Below are 21,034 nucleotides of genomic sequence, written 5' to 3'. Positions count from 1 at the left end.
GTGGGTTTGCGGTAAAGCGAAGTGCTGAGGTGACCGTCCTTGATGGAGATGAGTGTGTCCAAGAATGCAACTGATTTTGGAGAGTAGTCCATGGTGAGTCTGATGGTTGGATGGAACTTATTAATGTCATCGTGTAGTCGTTTCAGTGATTCTTCGCCGTGGGTCCAAAGGAAAAAAATGTCATCGATGTATCTGGTGTATAACGTCGGTTGAAGGTCCTGTGCGGTGAGTAGGTCCTGTTCAAACTTGTGCATGAAGATGTTGCCGTATTGGGGTGCGAATTTGGTCCCCATGGCTGTTCCATGCGTCTGGATGAAGAACTTGTTGTCGAAGGTGAAGACGTTGTGATCCAGAATGAAGCGGATGAGTTGCAGAATTGCGTCTGGAGATTGGCAGTTGTCGGTGTTGAGTAGTGAGGCTGTTGCAGCAATGCCGTCGTCATGGGGGATGCTGGTGTAGAGTGCCGAGACGTCCATTGTGACGAGGAATGTTCCTGGTTCAACTGGTCCATGGGTGCTGAGTTTCTGTAGGAAGTCCGTCGTGTCGCGACAGAAGCTGGGTGTACCTTGTACGATGGGTTTCAAGATGCCCTCGATGTAGCCAGAGAGGTTCTCACACAGGGTCCCATTGCCTGAAACGATAGGGCGGCCTGGTGTGTTGGCCTTATGTATTTTCGGGAGGCAGTAGAGATCTCCAATGCGGGGAGTACGTGGGATGAGAGCACGTAGGGTGCTCTGAAGATCTGGATCCAAGGTCTTGATCAGTCTGTTAAGTTGGCGGATGTGTTCCTTGGTCGGATCTGCGGGTAACTGGAGGGGTCCAATTCGGAAGGCCGCTGCCTTAGACTCGACATGTATGCTCAAGCCATCAGGAGTCGCGTCAATGCCAGATTCATTTGTCGTATTCACAAGACAGCCCCGAACGTCACCCAAGCACAACGCAATGCCATCCGCGCTCTCAAGACCAACCGCAGCATCGTCATCAAACCAGCAGACAAAGGAGGGGCCACTGTCATACTGAACAGAACGGACTACTGCAAAGAAGTATACCGACAACTGAACAACCAAGAACACTACCGCAAACCCACGGATAACCTCATGATGCTCCACTTCTCCAGCTTCCACCCTAAACACATTAAAGAAGCCATCCCCTATGGACAAGCGCTCCGTATACACAGGATCTGCTCAGACGAGGAGGAGCGTAACAGACATCTACAGACGTTGAAAGATGCCCTCGTACGAACGGGATATGGCACTCGACTCATCGATCGACAGTTCCAACGCGCCACAGCGAAAAACCGGACCGACCTCCTCAGAAGACAAACATGGGACACAACCGACAGAATACCCTTCGTCGTCCAGTACTTCCCCGGAGCGGAGAAACTACGTCATCTTCTTCACAGCCTTCAACACGTCATTGATGACGATGAACATCTTGCCAAGGTCATCCCCACACCCCCACTACTTGCCTTCAAACAACCGCGCAACCTCAAACGAACCATTGTTTGCAGCAAACTACCCAGTCTTCAGAACAGTGACCACGACACCACACAACCCTGTCATGGCAATCTCTGCAAGACGTGCCAGATCATCTACATGGATACCACTATTACACGTGAGAACACCACCCACCAGGTACGCGGTACATACTCGTGCGACTCGGCCAACGTTGTCTACCTCATACGCTGCAGGAAAGGATGTCCCGAAGCGTGGTACATTGGCGAGACCATGCAGACGCTGCGACAACGAATGAACGGACATCGCGCAACAATCACCAGGCAGGAATGTTCCCTTCCAGTTGGGGAACACTTCAGCAGTCAAGGGCATTCAGCCTCTGATCTCCGGGTAAGCGTTCTCCAAGGCGGCCTTCAGGACCCGCGACAACGCAGAATTGCCGAGCAGAAACTTATAGCCAAGTTCCGCACACATGAGTGCGGCCTCAACCGGGACCTGGGATTCATGTCACATTACATTCATCCCCCACCATCTGGCCTGCAAAATCCTACCAACTGTCCTGGCTTGATACAATTCACACCTCTTTAAAAACCATCTCTGGATCTGTAAAGATTTAATCACCTACTAATGCTCGCATTCCTAGCATTGTTTGGCATCTTTGAATTTGTCTATATATGTGTTTCTGGAACAGACCTCTTCATTCACCTGAGGAAGGAGCAGCGCTCCGAAAGCTAGTGACATCGAAACAAACCTGTTGGACTTTAACCTGGTGTTGTAAGACTTCGTACTGTGCTCACCCCAGTCCAACGCCGGCATCTCCACATCATATTTACATCATGATAAGGAGCCATCCGTGAAAAACAGAGATGAGGCAAAACATTTTCGCTCCGGGGTTCTTGAGTCTTTGGAACTTTCTTCCCGAAAAATGGCGGGTATTCTTACCAACTTTTACAGATGCACCAGAGAAACCATCCTATCGGGCTGCATCACAGCCTGGTATGGCAACTGCTCGGCCCAAGGCCGCAAGAAACTTCAGAGAGTCGTGAACACCGCCCAGGACATCACACGAACCTGCCTCCCATCTATTGACTCTATCTACTGTTGCATCGCCACCAGAGTCACCAATAATGTTGCCAATTAATAATGATGCTCTTTAGAGTCGCCAGGTATCAAATGATACCACCACAAGGCTTTACCGGATATCGATCAAAGGACCACACAACCAGTTAGTCAGTTCAAGTTCAAAGATGGTTTCTTTACACACAAGGATTACTTCGACATGCAACACAAAACACTACAAGTTAAACTACACCTAACAGCTACAATAACCTATACTTAACTTCAGGGCAACCGGCTCTTTGCAGATGAACAAGGCCTTTGTCCGGATCTTGCGTGGCTGGGTAGAAGAAGTGGCTCTGTTTCTGCTGGGCTCATCCGTCTGGTAGCGATTGTTGGTCTTGAACTTGTCTGTCTGGTCGTTATGCTGCACTTGGGTTGGCATGGGCCGGATCCAAGAGAGACCGAGCACATGGCTGTGTATCTTTTTATCCCTCTGGGATTTTGTGTTCTTTGGGGCGGTCCTTAACTTGGACCCAATAATTCGACAGGCTTCAATCACTGCCTTTGATTTTGGCCAATAAAGGGGCGGTGCCTTGATGGCTGGGTGTGTCCTGAGCGATCATTGACCTTGGCTGTTTGGGTTTTCTTAGCAAAGGGAGTGGCGCCAGTTAGTCTGTATCTGTATCGGTTACCTGAGTACAGTTCTTTTGTTCGGGGGAAATGGGCCATTAGAATGCAAACGGGCGGGGGTTTCAATCGCGTCTAGCTATCTGGGTTGCAAATACACACACAAGCTCTGAGTCTGTCTGAGTCCTGGGTTGGCCATAATTCCCATGGTCCTTTGCCCGCTGCCTTGGGAAAGTGGGCAGCATAATCAAAGACCCCTCCCACCCGGCTTACTCACTCTTCCAACTTCTTCCATCGGCTAAGGGATACAAAAGTCTGAGAACAAGCCCGAACAGACTCAAAAACAGCTTCTTCCCCACTGTTACCAGACTCCTAAACGACCCTCTGATTAACACTACATCCCTGTATGCTTCACCCGATGCCGGTGTATATGTATTTACATTGTGTACCTTGTGTTACCGTATTATTTTAAATTCAAGTACTAAATAATCTGTTTGAGTTGCTTGCAGAAAATACTTTTCACTGTACCTCGGTATACGTGACAATAAACAAACCCAATCCAATCTCATTGAATGGCGGAACAGACTCAATGGGCCGAACGGCCTATTTCTGCTCCTACGTCGAATGGTCTTACGGCAGAGCAGGATCGAGGGGCTGAATGGCCTACTCCTGCTCTTTGCCGGTATCCTGCCCTGGATTTAAGCTAAACCCTCGGCAATATCTTGCGAACGAAATCTAAAATGCAATGAATACACTAGGGGGCAGGTCATTCCACAACTTAAGTAGCTAATGTAGGAAGGCACTTCTAGGTTCTGAGGTTGGCTAATGCTTTCTCAGACATGAAACCACTCCCTCTTGTTCAACATTCTCAATCTAATTAATAGAATTTATTGCCATCGCCGCGCATTTGACCTTTTCAGGAGTCCCCGGAGTTTCTGCTTTGTCTGCGCATTCATTAATTTTTTTAACTTTCAGCGGATTGCCTTTTATCCTTTGTTTTGCGAAAGAAATGTATTTTGTTCCCTGAACTCATTTTCAAAGCGATAACAGTTGACGTCTGGAGTTCCTCTTTGTTACCCTCTTGTGCCCTTTCTAATGTACCGATGTCCCTACGGAGATACGATAACCAAAAGTGAATGCATTAGTCTAAATCCAGTCTTTTTAATGCACTACACCAAGGTAACAGGATGTCAGTGGATTGGAATTCTATGTTTCTGGCAATGTGCCTTAACATTCTATTTGTCTTACCAATCACCATTTCACATTGAAACCTAAAAGATAAGTACCTCCAAATGCTTTTGTTTAAGGTGCAGCTGTTAATCCTTCACTCAAGGTATTTTTGTTCCACTGAGATATAATCCTCAGACACTATTCTTAATTTCAGTTTCGACAGTGCAATTGAATATCATCATTTCAACAGAATTTTCTGTTCTGAGTCATTCGGTCACCTTTCATCATTTTGCCGTGAATGAGCATCATTTTGCAGTGTAACCTTTAAGGATAAAAATTTGTCGTACCGGTTTCTTGGGGCTCAGGGGTCACAATTTGTTTGCAAGGTCTCCCCTGGAGGTCAGCAACCTCCAGAATTGATGCCTCCCTTATCACCACGGTGGTGTTATGTGTACGAGCGGCTTCCTCATTGACGACTGTCTGTGTGTGCTGGTGGCTGCCTTTGTGTTCATCAGGGGCCCATCAGTGTGGTTACGTTGGCACACGCTGAAGCCAACCTGTTATTATTAAAGGCAGTCTAAGGCAACTTTCCTTGGGGAAGTTGCACTGACTAAAGAATGCGCTGGAAGTTAAAACATGGAAACATCGATCTCTTTCCGCCCTTTTCTATGTTTTGTTTCCCTGGGCATAGAGAAGGTCCCAGGATAGTGAATGTAGCTCCAAAGGTTTTAGAGTTGGAGGAGGGATGCCACGGTTCACCAGGGGTTCAGGATATGCACTGGTTAGCACTGCTGCGTCACAGCGCCAGGGACCCGGATTCTATTCCCGGCTTGGGTCACCGTCTGTGCAGAGGCTGCACGTTCTCCCCGTGTCTGCGTGGGTTTTCTCCGGATGCTCCGGTTTCCTCCCACAAGTTCCCAAAGATGCGCTGTTGTTGGTGAATTGGACATTCTGAATTCTCCCTCAGCCAGAGTGTGGCGACTAGGGGATTTTCACAGTAACTTCATTGCGGTGTTAATGTAAGCCTACTTGCTACACAAATAAAGATTAATATTATTATGACCATCCACAAATGGATTTGGGAGCTGAGGGCCAGGTAGGTCAATCCTGATATTTGGACCGTAGGTCACGGCAGCAGTACCACAGGAGGTCTAATAATCTCACTTAGGTAGGTATTAGGATCTGCGAATGCATCTTCACACAGCATCACCTACCCACCACACTACCAACCTCTCTTACTGCTCATTGCATTATACTCCCATCACTCAACCTGGCATTCAGGATACACACCAAACATCCAGGTATTCCACCTCACCCCAACTACAACTGCTTCCACATATGTCCAGCTATTCAGCCAAGGCAGTCACATCACCCAAACATAGTGCCGCACAAACACGTGTTTGTCGCACCTCTCCGTGTCCTGCCTCTTCTCCCTCTCTCTCAGCACGCAATATTCATGATTTTTGAAACCACAAGCGAACCTCGCCGTCGGGCACTCGGCCCATCGGAGGCAGAGAATCGCAGAGGCCCCAGAGAATAACGGGTCTAGCCCGCAAATGATATGCAAACGGCGTTCAAGCGGCGCACGACGCACATCGCTTTCACGCCATTTTCGGAGAATCGCGATTTGGCGTCAAATCGGCCCCTACCTTGATTTTGGTGTCGGAGGCTATTCTACGCCCAATTGCGTTTCCCGATTTTAGAGTCGGCCGACCGGGAATCCCACCCAATGTGTTTAAACTTAGCAATTATTGCATGGAACTGGAGTTGGATAAAGATGGTGTAGTAATGGGAGGAGCCAGCTCTGTAGCAGGTCTCTAGCAGTCGGCTTGGTGTGAGTTCTCTGGAAGCCGTGAGCTGAAAAACAGCTTCTGAAAAAGGTTGTCAGGTTGACCAGTACTGTGACATAGACAAAAATCTGCAGGTTGTTTCCTGACAGGATCTCTCTCTCTCTCTCTGAGCAGTCTTTTAAAGGAATTATTTATCCAAAGGCTGGCAAGTAATCCTGTGTTTGCTAACTTTATTTAAAAGTGGATTTTGACCTGTGATGGGTGTCGCTTGATTGGAGACAAAGAAGCTAGCAATTAGGAGTTACAGTGTTTTATTTTATTGTTAAACCTTGTTTAACTGGTAATTGTCGTTATATTTTGTGCTGTTAAAGTTAGCTTAATACTGTGTTAAAAATAAAGTTTGTTTGAATTCCCATTTTTGGCCACAGCAACCCAAGGAGGAAGAGAGCAAGCACAACACTGATGAAGAAACCCTGTCACTTGACCTTACTCGCAGCCATCAGCTCAGATACTGGCACTGCATATACCATGAAAGCAATTATACAGTTGGGGTCACCATGTGGTGAGTTGGTTGGGCACCAACGGGCTGCAACCACATAAAGTGGTGAGGATATTTAATTTTGCCAGTTCACCAGCGGGTTAGATTGTAGACAGTTTTGGCTGCTGACAACTCCGGTAAGGACCTTGATGGGGCAGCCTCGAGGAGAATGCTGATGGACAGGCGCAGCTCCATACTAAGTCCAGCCTCCTGTCACTATTAGGGAGTAAGGAAGAGTCCGGTTCCAAGTTGGCAGAGAGAATGGGGCAGAGATTGCTTTCTCCACGGCCAATGTTCCATCTCCCTGCCGTGTTACAGAGCCAGAGCCACTGCCACTGCTGCCTGTCTGTTTGTTGAAATCTTCGTGTGGACAGGTCACCTAATCCTCTCCTCTTCCTGTGCGAATGCAGCAACAATTTCTGACAAATGTCTCTTTTTCTATGACCGCATCAGATTTTCATATTCTCGGGTGCGAAGTGAGGAATTGAGGAATATGGGGATAATGCAGGAAGGTGAAGCTCAGGTCGAAGATAAGCCATGATCTTGTTGAATAGAGGAACGTGCTGACGGGGCCAAATGGCTAACTCTAGCTCCTGTCATATGCACTTACGTTTTCAAATCTGGGAACTCACCACAGCACGTTCAAAAACATTTGCGAGAAATCTATTTTTGAAAAAAAATCAAAGGTCATTGAATTTTGGTCATTCTCCCTCCCGAGATATTTTTAAAAGTTTGCAAGATTAAGTCGGGGCTGTGAATATGCCAGTCTTCAAGAAGCCATCGTTCAACAGATAGTTGTTCAGCAGAGGACAGCTTGAGAGAGAAGTAATGCGCGTGTATGTGTATCTAAGTTTACAAAGAACTGCTGTTAACAGGTTAAAGATCTTGCCATAGCAAGCAAGGCTACGGGCAAAGTATCAGGAAACTGGATTAGAGTAGATCGGTGCTTGATGGCTGGCGTGGACACAATGGACCTCTTTCCGTGCTGGAAAAACTCTCCAAAACTCTAAGACTCCTGCTGGTTGGTCAAGAACACCTGGCCTGAGAGAGGTATTCTCTGAACATTATTATTATTTCAACAGTCTCAGTGAAAAGGGTGTGTGACTCTGAAGTTACCTGCAAGAATAAAGTCTCATTCTTTCTCTCCCTCTGTGTTACATGGAGTCCAGAGTGAGTTAAACTTTCATCAGAAACATGTCATCAGGGCGGCACGGTGGCACAGTGGTTAGCACTGCTGCCTACAGCGCCGAGGTCCCGGGTTCTATCCTGACCCCGGGTCACTGTCCGTGTGGAGTTTGCACATTCTCCCCGTGTCTGCGTGGGTTTCGCCCCACAACCCAAAGATGTGCAGGTTAGGTAGACTGGCCACGCTAAATTGCCCCTTAATTGGAAAAAAATAATTGGGTACTCTAAATTTATTTAAAAAAAAGAAACATCACAATAACTCATCTTTTTTCTTAAGGTTTGCAAAGTTGTGATAAGAGGACAGCTTCACCATAAAATCACCATCAAAGAACTTCCAGATCTATTGTGACCAGAATTCTGTCAGATCAATGGCATCAAGATCCTTTCGAGCTTTATCCTTTTAAAAGAAACATTCCAATGCTCCCGTCTCTGCAGGGACTGTGCTGTTTTTTTGTTTCTGTTTTGTGTTTGTGTTTGAGGGTTCGAATAGCTGGGGTTCTTTAGAAAAAAGGGAAACTCTAAATTAAAATCTCAACACTTCTAACCTACAACCTGCATGTTAACCAGTTTTAGAACTTGTTTCTGAAGATGTTTGTTTTATGATAAGTAATTTTTTGTGTGTTTATTGAAAGAAGTCTTGTTGGAGTATTTTTATGCTGGCAATATCAGTATCAATGGTAATCAATTGCTCAGTTTTGTGGGTTTGGTAGACAATTAAACTTTTGTTATTACCTGTGGAGGCTAGAATTGAATGTGCACTCTCTCATCAGTTAATGGACTACCTTCAGATACTTTGTAATAGCAGAAGTTTTTCAGAATTACCTTCCCTCAAATGACAGTGCCCGGCACTTTAAATACTCTAGTGCTGGGCACTTTTGCAGCTCAGCGCTTCTTGTTTGCAAGGTTGTCTGAACCTGTGTGGTCCAAATTAGGTATCTTAGAATCTCATCAGCCAGTTAAGCTGCTGGCATCGGGATAGTGCTCCTTCACGGGTTTCCTTTGCCATTAAGGATGCCCGTGTTGCTATCGTTTTCAACAGGACATGCCGTACGGGCCGCACTAGAAGCGCAGGGCATTGCAATATGCCAACAAAATGGTATTAGGCCACTGAGCTGAAGTTTACCCCATTCGTGTCTCTCACCTTCCGAAGCAGTGCATATGTTTGCTGATCTTTAAATTAAATATTCAACAAGTTCGGCCCTTAGTCATTGTTACCTTGATTAAATAATATCATCTGTTACTGCCCACTGTCACATGTGAATTGTTTCAAGTGCTTGTGTGAACTGAGCAATTGTTGTCCCAGGCAGAACGGTCCCAATGTTTACACGGAGGAGAGGCTGGGGAACTCAGGATGCTGGGAAGCGGAGACACCGAGGAGCAGACAGCAACTTTGACGTGCTGTCTGACATGAGGAGCTGTTTGACATAATCCACATTGCACACAGGAAATTTCTCAGACTTCATTACCTTGTCTGAAGAAGAAGAGGAGAAGGAAGAAGAAAGGACATGAGCGTGCGGGCCTCACATTGTGGGAATGTTTCTGATTTAATCTCTGGCACTGAGTGTGCACTTGACTCAGCACAGAAATCCTTTGATGTATGTAATGCAAGGATTGTATCCTGTTTGGTGGTCCTACCACAGCACATCCAGGAGAAAGCAAGAATGCTGTTAATGACATAATGATTAATTCTGATACTTGATTTTCGCCTCCAGTATGTGGACTGTTGTTCAGCCAATTTGTAATAAGTTACACCAAGAAGTGTTTCACGTTTCAACAGCTGATGGGTTCCATTTTATTCCCATTTCACAAAGGGATTGCTGCGTATGTTGCTTTGCTGTTTTTCAGGCTCAGAAGAAATATCATCCGGTACCATACAGGCGGGACGGTGGCATAGTGATTAGCACGGCTGCCTCACCACGCCAGGGACCCGGGTTCAATTCCAACCTGGGGTGATTGTGTGGAGTTTGCACATTCTCCCGTTGGTCTGAGTGGGTTTCCTCCAGATGCTCCGGTTCCCTCCCACAGTCCAAAGATGTGCTGGCTAGGTGGATTGGCCATGCTAAATTGACCCTTAGTGTCCAGGGATATGCGGGTCCGGTTACGGGGTTACGAGGATAGGGCGGGGTGGATGGGAGAGTGAACCTGGGTAGAGTGCTCTTTCAGAGGGTCGGTGCAGACTCAATGGGCTGAGTGGCCTCATCCTCTAGGGATTCTATGATAATAGCACCAAAATAAGCTGCAATTCCCTTTTTAACTTCCTTGAATATCTTTTGGCTGTGAAATAGATGCACTGAAAGAGGCTATGTAAATACAAGTTCTTTTTAATGTCTAAATAACATTTTTTGAGAAGCGACCACACACTTGTAAATCCATGGTTGGAATTTTCCCACCTCGGCCATGACGTTCCATGACGTGCTGGAGCAAGAATCTAGCAGTAAGTGAAGAGCTGCCGGCACAGAGCAAGTTTGTGATTCTCCTGATGGGGAGATAATGTGGTGTGGGGTTCCCCACTGCCTGGTGATGTGAACACAATTGCCATTCATTTAAATCTCATGAATGCTCGATACAACAGCTGCCGGCCAGAACTCCCGCCTTCCAATCTTTCCAGTGGAAATCTACATCGGCCACAAACCCGTTTGAAAATGTGCGGCATGTACAACTCCGACCTCAGTTCACTCGTGACTTTGAGGTGAGTGCAACATACGTAGCCTACCTGCCATAGCGCTGCACCGCTTTTGTTGCATTCAATGCCACACTGCTGAGGTGGTAGGGTTGATGCCCTCCTGCTCTTTGCCTATGCTGCCTACAGGGACACCATTGTGCCGTGGGAGTCATGCAGGCCTCCATTGTCAGATACTGACCAGCACTGCAGCCACTTTTACAGACAAGAATTTTGACTGGGGGTGGAGTGCGAAGGGAGAGTGGGGATGAAGGGAGGAGCAACAGGGAAGGAAGGCTGTGCAAGAACAGTGCAGGGAAGAGGCTCTAAACATAGTTTTTTTTACACGCTGCCTCTTTGTTCTCAAGTGCTTCCTTGAAAGAGAAGGGGCAACCACAACACCTTCTGGCCTTCTAGGCAAACACACAGGCTTCTGTATTTTAAGGGGGGTAGGGTGGGTGGGGAGTTGCCCTGACAGCAATCAGGGTTACAGCAGCAATTTGAGACTGGAGCACCCTTTAAACATGGCGCACTTCTCTCAGAGGACAAGTTAGTTACTGAATTAATGATAACTTCAAAGGGACACATCTCTCCTAAAACGCTGTTGATTGCAGAAAGGTTTCAGTTCCAGCGCCAGAGGAAAAAGGTCGAAGCATTTTACGGTCCGTAGCATCTTTAAGAAGATTAGGTAGACATTGTGAATTTGGTACGCCACTTGATGTAGCAAATGTCTCCTCGAGACAGGCTGGTGTTTGGGCTCTGCAGTGGTTATTCAGAGGACATTGCTTGCTGTAGGTGATTTAACTCTCAGAGCTGCTGTGGAAGTTGCCACATTGATGGAGCTTGAAACAAGAGAAGCTTCACAGATAGGGGCTGGAATGAAGATCCACATCATGGATACTACAAGGGACAGGGCTGTAATGTGCAACCGTGTCACTATTGCACAGAGGATGGACACTCAATGGGGATGCTGGAGTCAATTGAATGCAAGCAATAACTGTGACAAGAGGGGCAACATGATGGAGGCAGTAGTGTAGTGGTATTGGCACTGGACGAGTAATCCAGAGACAGGACCTCCGGTTGCGGCTATGCGGAGCTAAGCCGCACAATTCGGCAGCTCCCGCTATTACGGACTTTCGGGCTCGTTAGAGGAGCCCCAACGGAATTTTTTCGAAGACAACCCGTGGGGAAGGGAAGAGAGAGGTCCCCCTCCAACTTTTATGGACCGGACCAGAAGTGCAACGGCCAAAAAAGTGGCATTGGAGCAGCGGGAGAAGCGAGGGGAAAAAACAAAATGGCGGCGGCCGGGGACAAAGCGGAGATGCAGGAATTCATCAAACGCTGCTTCGAGGAGCTGCGCAAGGAGATGCTGGCGCCTATGCTGTCGGCAATTGAAGGACTAGGGATGACCCAGAAGGCCCACGAGGTAAAGATCCAGGAGGTACAGAAAAGAGTCAGTGAGAATGAGGACGAGCTCTTGGGCCTGGCGGTGAGAGTGGAGCAGAACGAGGCGCTACACAAGAGGTGGACGGGAAGACTCGAAGACCTGGAGAGCAGGTCGAGGAGAAAGAATCTGCGGATCCTGGGTCTCCCTGAACGAGTGGAGGGGGCCGATGCCCGGGCATATATGAGCACGATGCTCGGGGCGATGATGGGCCCGGAGGCCCCTTCGAGGTCGCTGGAGCTGGACGGGGCACACCGGGTGCTGGCGAGGAAGCCCAAGGCAAATGAGCCGCCAAGGGCGATGATGGTGAGATTTCACCGGTTCACGGACAGAGAGAGGGTCCTGAAATGGGCCAAGAAGGAGCGGACAATGCAGAGATCCGAATATACCCGGACTGGAGCACGGAGGTTGCAAAGCGGAGAGCGGGTTTCAACCGGGCCAAAGCGGTGTTGCAACAGAAAGGAGTGAAATTCGGAATGCTGCAGCCAGCGCGACTGTGGGTCACATACAAGGACCAACACTATTATTTCGAAACGCCTGAAGAGGCGTGGACCTTCATACAAACCGAAAAGTTGGACTCTAACTAAGGGTTTGTGAGGGTGGGGGGGATGTTTTGAGGTTTGATGTGTGATGGTTGTTGCATATAGGGGGTCAATTACGCGCAGGAAATGTTACATGGGCTGGGGGAGAGAGACAAGGCCGTGACAGGAGCTGCGCCAGAGGGGGCGGGGCGGGCTTTGGAAAGCGCGGGAATTTTCCCACGCGCGGGAAGAAAGGCGGGAAGGGGAACGAAGGAACGCATATTGATTGGGAGACTCCCACACGGGGAGGTCAATGGGACGGCGAGGGAAGCCGGAGTCAGCAGGTGTCAGCTGGCTTACGGGAGTGATATGGGGGAGCAAAAAAGCTAGACAGGGGTCTAGCGGGAGGAGGGGAGGGGGAGAAGGGGGGAAAAAGGGTTGCTGCTGCACTGGCCGAAAGGGAATGGGACACAGAAGAGGTGGTCGGGACGGGGGTCCCCCCTCTGGGGGACTGGAGGGTGAGGGAGGCGTGGACACGGGACTGGCCCAGAAAAGGAGATGGCTAGTCGGCGGGGGTGGGCTAAGAGTCCCTCCAATCCGGCTGATAACGTGGAACGTGAGGGGCCTGCTTGGGCCAGTGAAGAGGGCCCGGGTGTTCGCGCACTTAAAGGGACTGAAGGCAGACGTGGTTATGCTCAAAGAGACACACCTGAAGATGGCGGACCAGGTCAGGTTATGAAAGGGATGGGTAGGACAGGTATTCCACTCGGGACTGGACGCAAAGAATAGAGGGGTAGGAATATTGGTGGGAAAGCGGGTGTCATTTGAGGCCAAGACTATCGTAGTGGATAATGGAGGGCGATATGTGATGGTGAGCGGTAGGTTGCAAGGGACGTGGGTGGTGTTGGTAAACGTATACGCCCCGAACTGGGATGATGCTGGATTCATGAAGCGCATGTTGGGGCGCATTCCGGACCTGGAGATAGGAGGCCTGATAATGGGAGGGGACTTCAATACAGTGTTGGATCCAGCACCAGATCAAGAACTGGAAAGAGACCGGCTGCGGCCAAGGTGCTTAGGGGGTTTATGGATCAGATGGGGGGAGTGGACCCATGGAGGTTTGCAAGGCCGCAGGCCAGGGAATTTTCTTTTTTCTCCCATGTGCACAAAGCCTACTCCCGGATAGATTTTGTTGTTCTGGGCAGGGCGCTCATCCCGAGGGTGGAAGGGACGGAGTATTCGGCCATAGCCGTTTCGGACCACGCCCCGCACTGGGTGGAACTGGAGCTGGGAGAGGAGAGGGACCAATGCCCGCTGTGGCGGCTGGATGTGGGATTGCTGGCAGATGAGGTGGTGTGTGGGAAAGTGAGAGGGTGTATCGAAAGGTACTTGGAGGCCAACGACAACGGGGAGGTGCGGGTGGGGGTGGTATGGGAGGCGTTGAAGGCGGTGATCAGGGGAGAGCTAATCTCCATCAGGGCTCATAGGGAGAAGACAGAGGGCATGGAAAGGGAGAGGTTAGTGGGGGAGACTTTGAGAGTTAACAGGAGATACGCAGAGGCCCCGGAGGAAAGATTACTTGGGGAAAGACGACGGCTCCAGACAGAGTTTGACCTGTTGACCACAGGGAAGGCGGAGGCACAGTGGAGGAAGGCGCAGGGGGCGACCTACGAGTATGGGGAAAAGGCTAGTCGGATGCTGGCACACCAGCTCCGTAAGAGGATGGCAGCGAGGGAAATAGGGGGAGTCAAAGATGGAAGGAGAGCCTCGTTTCGGAGTGCGACGAAAATAAACGAGGTATTTAAGGCCTTCTATGAAGAGCTGTACAGATCCCAACCCCCAGCGGGGGAAGAGGGGATGAGACGATTCCTAGAGCAACTGAGATTCCCGAGGGTGGAGGAGCAAGAGGTGGCTGGTTTGGGGTAACCAATTGAGTTGGAGGAGCTGAGCAAGGGTTTGGGGAGTATGCAGGCGGGGAAGGCCCCGGGACCGGACGGGTTCCCGGTGGAGTTCTACAGGAAGTACGTAGACCTGTTGGCCCCTCTACTGGTGAGGACCTTTAATGAGGCAAGAGAGGAGGGGACCCTGGCCCCGACAATGTCGGAAGCGCCAATTTCTTTGATCCTAAAGCAGGACAAGGACCCACTGCAATGTGGACCGTACAGGCCGATCTCGCTCCTCAATGTGGATGCTAAGTTGCTGGCAAAAGTGCTGGCCACGAGGATCGAGGACTGTGTCCCGGGGGTGATCCACGAGGACCAGACGGGATTCGTAAAGGGCAGGCAATTAAACACTAATGTGCGGCGGCTCTTAAACGTGATAATGATGCCATCAGAGGAGGGAGAGGCGGAGATAGTGGCAGCTATGGACGCGGAGAAGGCCTTTGATCGAGTAGAGTGGGAGTACCTCTGGGAGGTGCTGCATAGGTTTGGGTTCGGGGGAGGGTTTATCAGTTGGGTTAAGCTCCTTTACAGAGCCCCGGTGGCGAGTGTAGTGACGAACCGGCGGAGGTCGGAGTACTTTCGGCTGTACCGAGGAACGAGGCAGGGGTGCCCCCTGTCCCCCCTGTTGTTTGCATTGGTGATCGAACCCTTGGCCATGTCATTGAGGGAGTCTACTAAATGGAGGGGGGTGGTCCGAGGGGGAGAAGAGCATCGGGTGTCGCTATATGCGAATGACCTGTTGCTGTACGTGGCGGATCCAATGGAGGGGATGGTGGAGGTCATGCAGACTCTAAGGGAGTTTGGGGAGCTTTCGGGCTATAAGCTCAATGTAGGGAAGAGTGAGCTCTTTGTATTACAGGCAGGGGACCAAGAAAGAGGGATAGGGGACCTACCGCTGAGAGGGCGGAGGGGAGCTTTCGGTATCTGGGGATCCAGATAGCCAGGAGTTGGGGGGCCCTACATAAACTGAATCTGACGAGGTTGGTGGAGCAAATGGAGGAGGACTTCAAAAGATGGGACATGTTGCCGCTCTCGCTGGCGGGTAGAGTGCAGTCGGTCAAAATGGTGGTCCTTCCGAGGTTTCTGTTTGTGTTTCAGTGCCTTCCCATTGTGATCACCAAGGCCTTTTTCAAGAGAGTAGGTAGGAATATAATGGGGTTTGTGTGGGCGAATAAGACCCCGAGGGTAAGGAGAGGGTTCCTGGAACGAAGTAGGGACCGAGGAGGGTTGGCGCTGCCAAACCTAGGGAGCTACTACTGGGCAGCAAATGTGGCGATGATCCGCAAGTGGGTGATGGAGGGAGAGGGGGCGGCATGGAAGAGGATGGAGATGGCGTCCTGTAAAGGAACGAGCCTGGGGGCGTTGGTGACGGCACCGCTGCCGCTCTCGCCGACAAGGTACACCACGAGCCCGGTGGTGGCGGCAACGCTAAGGATCTGGGGCCAGTGGAGATGGCACAGGGGTGCAATGGGAGCCTCGGTGTGGTCCCTGATCAGGGGTAACCACCGGTTTGTCCCGGGGAAGATGGACGGGGGGTTCCAGAGCTGGCATCGGGCGGGGATTAGAAGAATGGGGGACCTGTTCATTGACGGGACGTTTGCAAGCCTAGGGGCACTGGAGGAGAAGTTTGAGATACCCCCGGGAAATGCTTTTAGATATATGCAGGTGAGGGCGTTTGTGAGGCGACAGGTGAGGGAATTCCCGTTGCTCCCGGCACAAGAAATTCAAGACAGGGTGATCTCGGGTGTATGGGGCGGGGAGGGCAAGGTGTCAGCAATACACCAGGAGATGAAAGAAGAGGGGGAAGCGCTGGTAGAGGAGCTGAAGGGTAAATGGGAGGAGGAGCTGGGGGAGGAGATTGAGGAAGGTCTGTGGGCTGATGCCCTAGGAAGGGTTAATTCCTCTTCCTCGTGTGCCAGGCTTAGCCTGATACAATTTAAGGTGGTTCACAGAGCGCACTTGACGGGGGCGAGGTTGAGTAGGTTCTTTGGGGTAGAGGACAGATGTGGAAGGTGCTCAGGAAGCCCGGCGAACCACATCCATATGTTTTGGTCATGCCCGGCACTGGAAGGGTTCTGGAGAGGAGTGGCGGGAGCAATATCTCAGGTGATGAAAGTCCGGGTCAAGCCAAGCTGGGGGCTAGCAATATTTGGAGCAGTGGACGAACCGGGAGTGCAGGAGGCGAAAGAGGCCGGCATTCTGGCCTTTGTGTCCCTAGTAGCCCGGCGAAGGATCTTGCTAATGTGGAAGGAGGCGAAGCCCCCCAGCGTGGAGGCCTGGATAAACGATATGGCTGGGTTCATAAAGCTGGAGAGGATTAAGTTTGCCTTGAGAGGGTCTGCGCAGGGGTTCTACAGGCGGTGGCAACCGTTCCTAGACTATCTCGCGGAGCGTTCGAGGAAGGTCGGTCAGCAGCAGCAGCAACCTGGGGGCGGGGTGGGGGACACGTCCTGGGAGGGTGGGGGGGGGGGGAATGGGGGATTGCCTGGGAGGGTGGATGAGCAAGAGATAACATGAAGGGTTGGGGAAACTGGCATGTGCGGGAGAGAGCCAGTGTACAGAGCTATGTAAACATATCATTTTGCCATGTATATCTGTGCGATCCCTTGTTATTTTGTTACCGGGGTGGGGGGGGGGGGTGGGGGGGGGGCAGTTTATTGTTTGTAAGGGAGAAAAATTGTGTTAAAAAACTTTAATAAATATATTTTTTTGAAAAAAATGTAATCCAGAGACTCGGGATAAATCTCTGGGGGCCCGGTTTCGAATCCCATCACGACAGATGATGAAATTCAATAAAAAAAACTGGAATTAAAACTCGAAAGATGACAATGAAACCATTGGCAATTGTCGTTGTAAAACCCCATCTGGTTCACTAATGTCCTTTAGGGGAGGAAATCTGCCGTCCTTACTTGGTCTGGTCTACATGCGACTCCAGACCCACAAGCAATGTGGTTGACTCTTAACTGCCCCCTCGAGGGCAATTAGGGATGGGTAATAAACGCTGGCACAGCCGGCGACACCCACATCCCATGAACGAATAAAAAATTTGAATTTACATTGCCAAGGCGAGTTGGCCCAGAAATTCCCTCCTATGCCAAGAAGATACAGGAAGAAAAGCAGTTAAACAATCCAGTCAGGTCTACCATGTCGTGTATGAAGCTCGGGATCGCTCAAAACACATCGGGCAGGTTTTCCCGAGCCTCCGTGCCGAAATTGAGTTTGGCGCGGGGGCGGAGAACGGCCGTTTACCCGGAAATCAGGACTAACAATTCTCCTGTCCCTGGAGAATCACCTGGGAGTCGCTCGCGCACGATCTACGTGCCGCGGATAGCCATTGACAGAGGCCCCCCTGCGATTCTCCGGGCAAAACTGGCCGAGTTCCCGACGGCGTGGTTCTGACCACGTATTGGCCGGGCGTCAGCGCCTGCGGCGGCTGCACGTGCGACATGGCGGACTCAGTCCACCGCTGCCCTGGTGGGGGCGGTGGGATCGATCACCGGGGGGGCCTCGTGGACGGCCAGGGGAGCGATCGGGCGGCACGGATCCGCGGGCGGGCGCGATCTCGGGGGGGGGGGGGGCCTTGATTTTTGATGACCGTCCGCGGTGCGAGTCCGCCATGTCGCACGGCACTGGAAAATGGCCGCAGGCGTGGACACCCGGCCGGAGGTGCGAGGCCCCATATCCGCAGCCAGAGCTGCGCGGAGCACTCCAGGGTCCTGCCAGCCCCCTGCAGGTAGGACAATCTCTCAGGACTTTCTTAAGGAAAGTCCAGAGTGAAACGCCAGCGTTTTTAGGCTGGTGTGGGGACATAGCCCCGTTATTGGAGAATCCAGCCCTCATAACTGAGTTTTATCAGAGCTAAAACGAAGTGGTTTGTCGATGCAGGGCAATCAACAACGTTTTTGGGCATATCCAAAACTTGATGGTCATGAATTTTTTTTTTAAATTTAGAGTACCCAATTATTTGTTTTTCCAATTAAGTGGCAATTTAACGTGGCCAATCCAACCTATCCTGCACATCTTTTTTGGGTTGTGGGGGTGAAACCCACGCAGTCATGGGGAGAATGTGCAAACTCCACATCGACAGTGACCCATGGCCGGGATTCGAACCCGGGTCCTTGGTGCCATGAGGCAGCAGTGCTAACCACTGCTCCATCGAGCCCCCCGTAGGTCATGAAATTAAAATGGAAGTGGATGCGGGTACGGCTGTATCGTTATTACCCGAGGCAATTCATCATGAAAAACTAAAGCATCTGCCTTTAAACACGTGAAATGTGATCCTAAGGATGTCACAGAGGTCAACAGCACAGAAACAGCTCCTCAGCCCATCGCTTCTGCGCCAGTCAAAAACAATCATGTAAATATTCTAACCCCCTTTTCCAGCAAGTGAGCATCTCAATACTTCTTAACTGTTCTGAGGGTCTCTGCCTCCACCACCCTCTCAGGCAGCGAGTTCCAAACTCCCACCACCCTCTGGGTAAAAATGCTTTTCCTCACATCCCCTCTAAACCTCCTGCTCCCTGGTCATTTCCCTGGGGAAAAGTTCCTTCCTGTCTACTCTATCTATGCCCCTAATAATTGGCCAAATCATATCTGATCTTATTAAAATTGGCCTTCCCCCAGTTTAGAACTTTGATCTCAGCCCTATCCTTGTTCTTTTCCATTGCAATCTTGAATTTAATGGAATTATGATCACTGTCTCCAAAATGCTCCCCCATTGAAACTTCGGCCTCTTGTCCAGCTTTGTTACCTAAAATTAAGTCCAGGACCACCCCTCTCTTGGTGATCTGCAACATACTCGCTTCAAACGTTATGCTGGATGCTCCCTCTAAACCTTTCACACTATGACTACCCCAGTTACTGTTGAGGAAGTTGAAATCCCCACTATCACCATCCTGTACTCCTCTACACTCACTACTCCACTTTACACTCCTTCGCCGATTCTCCGGGCCCCGATGGGCCGAGTGACCATCAAGGTTTGCCCAGTCCCGCCGGCGTGGATTACTCACCACACACACGGCAGGACCTGGCAGGTAAGTGTGCGGGGGCTGTCCTGGGGGGGGGGGGGGGGTGGGGAGATCCGACCCCGGGGGGGCCCCCACAGTTGCCTGGCCCGCGATCGGAGCCTACCGAACTGCGGGCGGGCTGGTTCCGTGGGGGCCTTCTTTCCTCCGCGCCGGGCCCCTGTAGGGCTCCGCCATATTTCCCGGGGTCCGGCGCAGAGACGGGAACCCCCACGCATGCGCAGAAATACGCCGGCCAGTCCACACATGCGCGAGATCACGCCGGCCGTTCCGCGCACGCGCGAACTCGCATGGGCCGTTCCCCGCCGGCTGCCGCTGCGGGGATGGCTCCGGCGGCAACCTAGCCCCTAGAAAGGTGAGAATTCCTCCCTTTCGCGGGCCGTTGACGCTGGAGTCGTTGGTGCTCATTTTCCCACAGCCGTGGGGACATAGCACCATTTTTAGACAATCCCACTCTATATTTTGGAATATTGAGCCGCCAATCATGCCCCTCTCTCAACCATGTCTCAATTACATCATACCCCCATGTTTAATTTGTGCCCTCAACTCATCCGCCTTGATCGTCAGACTCCTTGCATTAAAATAAATACCATCTAATCTTGCCAAACTCCCTTGTGACTTAACTGGCTTATAAATTCTATGCCTTCCTGACTCACTTGCTGTCTCTTCTAATTTTGACTGTGTATCTCCCCCTGCCGATACTTCTCACAGGATCCCGATCCCATGCCAAGTTAGTTTAAACCCTCCCCAACAGCACTAGCAAACCTCCTTGCAAGGACTCTGGTCCCATTTGGGTTTAGGTGCAGCCCTTGTACAAGTCCCACCATCCCCAAAAATGACCCCAATGTCCCAGAAATCTAAAGCCCTCTCCCCTGCATCTCTCCAGCCATGCATTCATCTGGACTAACCTCCTATTTCCACACTCACTGGCATGTGGCAGCAGAAGTAATCCAGAGATTGCTACCTTCTGGGTCCTATTTTTAAATCTACTTTCTAGCTCCCTAAATTCTGATGGCAGGACCTTTTTTTGCCTATATAATTGGTGTCAATATGTATCATGGTACCTGTCTGTTTGCCCCACCCTTCAATATGCCCTGCAGCTTTTCAGTGCCATCCCTGATCCTGGCACCAGAGGCAACATACCATCCTGGAGGCTCTTATGCAGCGGCAGAAACACCTGTCTTTTCCCCTTACAATTGAATCCCTTACCACTATAGCCCTGTCATTCGTCCTCCTCCCATCTTGTGCAGCAGATGCACCCATGGTGCTATGAGGTTAGCTGTCACTACTTTGCCCGGCACAGTCATCTCCCCCAACAGTATCCACAACGGTCTATCTGTTAGAAAGCAGGATGGCCACAGGGGACACCTGCACTACCTACCTTCCCCTACTCTACCTGATGGTCACCCATGTCCTTTCTGTCTGTTCAATCTTTACCTGCGGTGTGACCACCTCACTGAACCTGCTAGGTGGAGTTATGGGATAGGGCCGAGGAGTAGGCCTAGGTAGGGTCTTACAGAGGGTCAGTATAGACTCGATGGGACAAATGGCCTCCTCTGCGCTGTAGCGATTCTATAACATGTACATGGTAGACACACTTTACCATCGTTTCTGATCACA

The sequence above is a fragment of the Scyliorhinus torazame genome, chromosome 19 (genome assembly GCF_047496885.1).
Source record: "Scyliorhinus torazame isolate Kashiwa2021f chromosome 19, sScyTor2.1, whole genome shotgun sequence".
Lineage (NCBI taxonomy): Eukaryota > Metazoa > Chordata > Chondrichthyes > Carcharhiniformes > Scyliorhinidae > Scyliorhinus > Scyliorhinus torazame.
The sequence above is the reverse complement of the archived record's forward strand: the minus strand, read 5'-3'. Positions refer to the sequence as shown.